Genomic DNA, 6,241 nt, shown 5'->3' with positions numbered 1-6,241 from the left:
AAAAAAAAAAAAAAAAAAAAAAAAAAAAAATTGACCTTAATGTTTATATTGAAAGGCGAATGCAATATGTGATTCAAAATGTTAAAGACACCGAAAAGATCCCATTTCTTGCCCACCCAGTTCTCCTCTGTGAGGGTGTCCAGGGTTCCCAGCTCATACAGGTCCTTCTAGATATATTGCATGCAAATGTAATCAAATACCTGGACCTACCTCTTATCTCATTCTTGTTTACACAGTGGAAGCATCCAATAGAATTATTTTGAGCTGTGTCTTTTTTTTTTTTTTTTTTTTTTTTTGAGATGGGGTCTTGCTCTATCACTCAGGCTGGAGAGCAGTGGCGTGATCTCCGCTCACTGCAACCTCCCCTTCCTGGGTTCAAGCAACTCTCCTGCCTCAGCCTCTCGAGTAGCTGGGATTACAGGCTTGTGCCACCATGCCCAGCTAATTTTTGTATTTTTGGTAGAGATGAGGTTTCACCCGGTTGGCTGGACTGGTCTTAAACTCCTGACCTCAAGTGATCTGCCCGCCTTGGCCTCCCAAGGTGCTGGGATTACAGGTGTGAGCCACTGCGCCCGGACCCTTTTTTTACCCCTTACGTCTAACAATGTATTTTGAAGATGATTACACAACAGTTAATACGGACCCTCTTTATTCTTTCTTACAGCTTCAGCATATCACATTGTACCTGTTTAACTCCTAACAGTACAGATTTAATCTATAATTAATTTATCCCTTCCAGATGAAATTTTAGGTTCTTGTCAATTTTTATTTTTATTTTTTGCTAATACAAAGAGTCTTTTAATCTTGTATATGTATCATTTCACAAGTGGACAAGTGTGTATGTAAGATGAGTTCCTAGAAATAGGAATCCTGGTTCCATGAGTATATGTTACTTGCTTTAAAAAAAAAAATATATATATATATATTTTATATATTTATATAATATTATAGTATATTGTATATATGAATTATATATTTATCATATATATCTATATTATATATATTTATTAGATTAATATATTATATACCTATTTATATATATTAATATATATTACTATAGTATTAATATATTATCCTATTAGATATATATTGCTGGAGGTATAGTTGGCATGACCGTTGCTCACTGCAACCTCAGCCTTCCTTCGCTCTTTTTGGAGAAGCACAAGCACTTGAACACAGGATTGTAATTTAAGAGGTCCCTGCAGGTCGCTGCAAGTATGTTTCAAAGGTTTATTACCGAGGAACAATATTCACCCTTCACTTTCTTCAGAAAATAGAACAAAACATAAATAATGAATAATTTTTGGGGGGAAGCCCATTCGGCTAGGTGAATTTGGAAACATTGCCAGATAGGTTATCATTAAAATGACAAAACATAGAAAGAACATCGTTTTGAGACCAGGCGCGGTGCTCATGATGTAAATCCCAGCACTTGGAGGCCATAGGAGGGAGGATGCTGAGGCCAGGAGTTCAAGGCTAGCTGGAGCAACACAGCAAGAGACCCCCCCGCCCATCTCTTACGAATTTTGTTTTTAATTAGGCTGGACTAGTCGGTGCAACGCCTGTGGGTGTGGGCCTAGCCTATTCCAGGGAGGTCGAGTGGGAGCGATCATTTGGGTCCAGGAGGTAGAGGCGTGCAGTGAGCCCGTGATTATGACAGTTGCACTTCACCCTGGGTGACAGAGCTGGAGCTCATCGCTCTCTCTCTGTGTTCTCGTCTCTCCTTAAAAAGCTTAGTAGGCCGGCGCGCGGTGGCTCAAGCACGTGTTAAATCCCAGGACTTTTGCGGAGGCCCGAGGTGGGGTGGATCACGAGGTCAGGAGATCGAGACCATTCATGGCTACATGGTGAAACTCCCGTCTCTACTAAAAATACAAAAAAAATGTAGCAGGCGTGGGGCGGGCGCCTGAGTCCCAGCTACTCGGAGGCTGAGGCCAGAAATGGCGTGCAACCTGGGAAGCGGAGCTTTGCAGTCGCTGAGATCATGCCCAAGCTGCACTCCAGCCTGCGGTGACAAAGCGAGACTCCGTCTCAAAAAAAAAAAAAAAAAAAGCTTATAAAAGCAAATTTTCAGTGTGCCACACAAAGCAAGCACTTGAATTAACTCAGTTGCCCCACAAGTTTTCCTTGTATTGAGCGGGTGCTCTCCCAATGTCCTACTCTAGAATATAACTGAAGGAATGGGCTTAAATTAAAAAATAATAAAATAAAATGCTCTTTATACTCCGTTTGTACGTATTTATGTAAGAATTCCTGGAATTCGGAAAATAATTTTGGTTTAATCAAAACTTCTGCCTAAACTTTGTCTGCTTTTGTGGTCAAGGAAATATGTGTTTGCTCTCCCCGACAGAGGTTCTAGTCAGCTTTCCTGCTTGTTACATTTAGATAAATTTTCAATATGCTGCAATATTATTTTTTTGCTTCCCAGTATTTTATGACAGTCGAGACTGGCATTGATGAGAGAATTCCATAGCCAGAGGCTTAGTTTTTTTTTTTTTTTTTTTTTTTTTTTTTTTTTTGAGACGGAGTCTCTACTCGGTTGCCCAGGCTGCAGTGTAGTGGCATAATCTCGGTTCACTGCAACCTCCATTTCCCAGGTTCAAGCAATTCTCCTGCCTCCGCCTCCCACGTTTAAGCAATTCTCCTACCTCAGCCTCCCAAGTAGCTGGGATTAAGGCGTGCACCACCACACTCAGCTAATTTTTGTATTTTTAGTAGAGACGGTGTTTTGTCATGTTGGCCGAGCTGGTCTCGAACTCCTGGCCTCAAGTGATCCGCCTGCCTCACTCCCAAAGTGCTGGGATTACAGGTGTGAGCCACCATGCCCGGCCAGGCTTACATATTTGATGTTTAGTCTATGACTGAATGGACCATGTGAGTTTGTGCTTGTGTGGACCGTTAACGGGCTGTGCAATTATCAGGTGAGTGTGCTGATGGTGGCCACACCTGTCGCTGTGCTCGCATACGACCCAATGAGGTGCACGTGAGTCTCTTAGAAGCCTTTGTTTTTCAGCTGCTGGGGAATTTCGGTATTTCAATTAACAAGGACCCAGGGCAATCATTCTCTCTCCTGGTGAAATCCCATTCCCTGCTGCAACGTCCCTGCTGCTGGGGTGCACTCCTTGTCTTCCCCTCCTGGTCATCTCTCCTCTCCACTCAAGTGTGCAACTGCTTCCTCCCAGACACCCATGAGGCATTTCCTGTGCTTCCTGCCACCACCATGCCTGCCTTTTCTTTTCTTTTTTTTTTTTTTTTTTTAGACAGTGTTTCACTCTGTCACCCAGATCTTGGCTCACTGCAACCTCTGCCTGCCTGTGGGGATTCTCCTGCCTCAGCCCCCGCGTAGCTGGGATTACAGCACCCACCATCATGTCCAGCTAATTTTTGTATTTTTAGTAGAAACGTGGTTTCGCCATGTTGGCCAGACTGGTTTTGAACTCCTGACCACAAGTGCTCCCCCAGCCTCGGCCTCCCAAAGTGCTGGAATTACAGGCATGAGCCACTGTGCCCGGCCCCACCATATCTTTTGAGTAATATGCTGGAAAAGGAAGAGTTACATCCATGAGACTCAGTAACTGCAGGGAGCAGGAATGGCAGGTGGCTGACGCTGAACAGCGAAACATGTATTGAGAAGGATTCTGAGGCTGCATCCAGGCTCTGAGAGGAATGGAGGGCAGCCGGCTATCTGCCATCGCCGGGTGTTGATTCAGATATGTGGCATAACCTCTGCCTCCCAGGTTCAAGCGATTCTCCTGCCTCAGCCTCCCAGAAAGCTGGGATTACAGGCGGGCGCCACCACGCCCGGCTAATTTTTGTATTTTTAGTAGATGCCCCGTTTAGCAGAGCACACCCTCGGAAATGCTACGCTGCACTCACTATCTCAGGACAAGCTTGGGTCTCCCCGAGGGGCAGAACAAAACCTTTCCAAAGGTAAAGCCTCACTGTCAAACAGGGAAGAGGCCAGCAAATGACAATAGCTGATTGAAGAGTTTCAGTGGAAAACACCTCACTGGGTTTAGACTAAATCCCTTCAGGGGACGGGACTGGGAGTAAGCAGAAGCCATGCTTCCTGCCTGGCTTGGCAGGAGTGAGGGGCTGCTGGACACCCCCGGGGTTGCTGGCTCTGGAGAGGGAACTGGTAGTGCTGGAGGGTGATCCAGGGGGAGCAGCCCCCACCTCCACCATTGCACAACCACCTGCCTGCTTTCTGCTCAGCTTTCACCAAAGGCCTGCTGGCGGCTTGCTGCGCAGCCGCGAACCAAAAGGCCTCTTTGTAGATCCTCTCCAAGGAAGCTCAGGAGGAAACAGCTCCCCTCCCCCTCGGAAGCGGTATTCACCATTCACTGCAGTCTGCCGAGTCCCTGTTGGGTGCCGGGCCCAGTGCCGGGAGCTACAAAGGTGACGTGTGGATTGCAGGTACTATTTGTTTCCAGGAGAGGCTGAACGTTTCAGTCTTTGTCATGTTGAGTTGGGTTTAATTGCATTGAACTGGATTATTGGAAGACCTACAGTGTGCCCGCCGCTGTGCGGAAAAATGGTGTGCAAAACCACACTTATTTATAAGTTACTAATAAGTAGCTTATAAGTTATCTATTAGTATATAAGTTACATATAGAATGTAAGTTGCCCATAGGGAGCTTACATTCTTCAGATGAAGGCAGTACACTGTCCATATACTGGTTTTTTTGGGACACAGTCTCACTCTGTCACCCAGGCCAGAGCCCGTGATCTTGGCTCATGGCAACCTCTGCCTCCTGGGTTCAATGGATTCTGCCTCAGCCTCCAGGGTAGCTGGGATTACAGGCATAAGCCACCATGCCCAGCTAATTTTTTTTTTTTTTTGTACTTTTTAGTAGAGATGGGGTTTTACCGTGTTGGCCAGGCTGATCTCAAACTCCTGGCCTCAAGTGATCCGCCCACATCAGCCTCCCAAAGTTCTGGGATTACAGGTGTGAGTCACTGCACCCTGCACCCAGCCTGTCCATATACTTTAACGAGAGCATCAAAGCATAGGCGCCTGTGCCATTTAGCAGCTGTGCAAATTTGGTCAAATAACTCACTTCTCCAAACCTTGGTTTCCTAATCTCTGAAATGGGTAGAGCAATGGGACTTCTGCTGAAATAATTAAATACCACGAAGAATGAATAGCACCTGACAAAGCACCTGCTGCAAAATAGGCCTCAATATATGTTTGTGTCAGTGGATCATCAGTTAAATAGGAATAATAAGGGTATATTTAGTGTGACATAGATCTGACCCAAGTACCCTAGACTTTGTAAAAGGCTTAAACCGGTGCCTGGGAGGTGAGCTTAGCTATTAGGGAAGTGAAGGCAGCAGTGCTGTGGTGACTTAGTTCTATTTGAGCCCAGCTAAAACAGATATCTTCTCAAGGTCTCTGTGTCCCAATCTGTGAAATGGGCATGACTGTAATTTTGCCTCTTGGCCTGTAGTGAGAATGAAAATAGGCAACATGTATGATTGGAACAGCTTGTCCTGCACCAAGGTCTGGTGGCCTTTGTGACTTTGGTCTGGAAATTTGTTGTTGCCATTCATTTATTATAAGCAGCTCAGCCTGATAAACCAACAAGCTCATGGCACACGTTGGAGCAGAGAAAATGTACTTTAAGGAAATCTTAGGGAGGCTGCTGGGGCTGGGATCCCAGCCTGGCACTGACCTTCTGGGTCACTATGTGGGGACCACTTGCACCCCTGGTTCTCTGTTTACCAGCTGCATATTGGGCCTCATACTGGATCACTGGTTTACATTCAGGGTGGCGAACAGAGTCACGTGGGGAGCTTTTAACACGTGCCAGGCCCCAGCCTGAGGATTCTGAAGCTCTGGTTGGGGATCCTGGGAATTTGTATTTCAAAAAAGGGTTCCCAGGATTCTGATGCCAACAACAACCCGAGGTCTCTAGGGTCCCGTTCACTTTTCTATCCAGTAATTCAGGGAAGTCTTGAAAATACTCTGTGCAGGGCTGGGCACGGTGGCTTGCACCTGTAATCCCAGCACTTTGGGAGGCCGAGGTGGGTGGATCACAAGGTCAGGAGTTCAAGACCAGCCTGGCCTAGATAGTGAAACCCTGTCTCTACTAAAAACTACAAAAATTAGCCTGGTGCAGTGGCAGGCACCTGTAATCCCAGCTACTCAAGAGGCTGAGGCAGGAGAATCACTTGAACCTGGGCAGCAGAGATTGCAGTGAGCCAAGATCGTGCCACTGCACTCCAGCCTGGGTGACAG

Source organism: Rhinopithecus bieti, unplaced genomic scaffold, assembly GCF_001698545.2.
Source record: "Rhinopithecus bieti isolate Rb0 unplaced genomic scaffold, ASM169854v2 scaffold_21542, whole genome shotgun sequence".
NCBI lineage: Eukaryota > Metazoa > Chordata > Mammalia > Primates > Cercopithecidae > Rhinopithecus > Rhinopithecus bieti.
Note: the sequence above shows the minus strand (reverse complement) of the source record.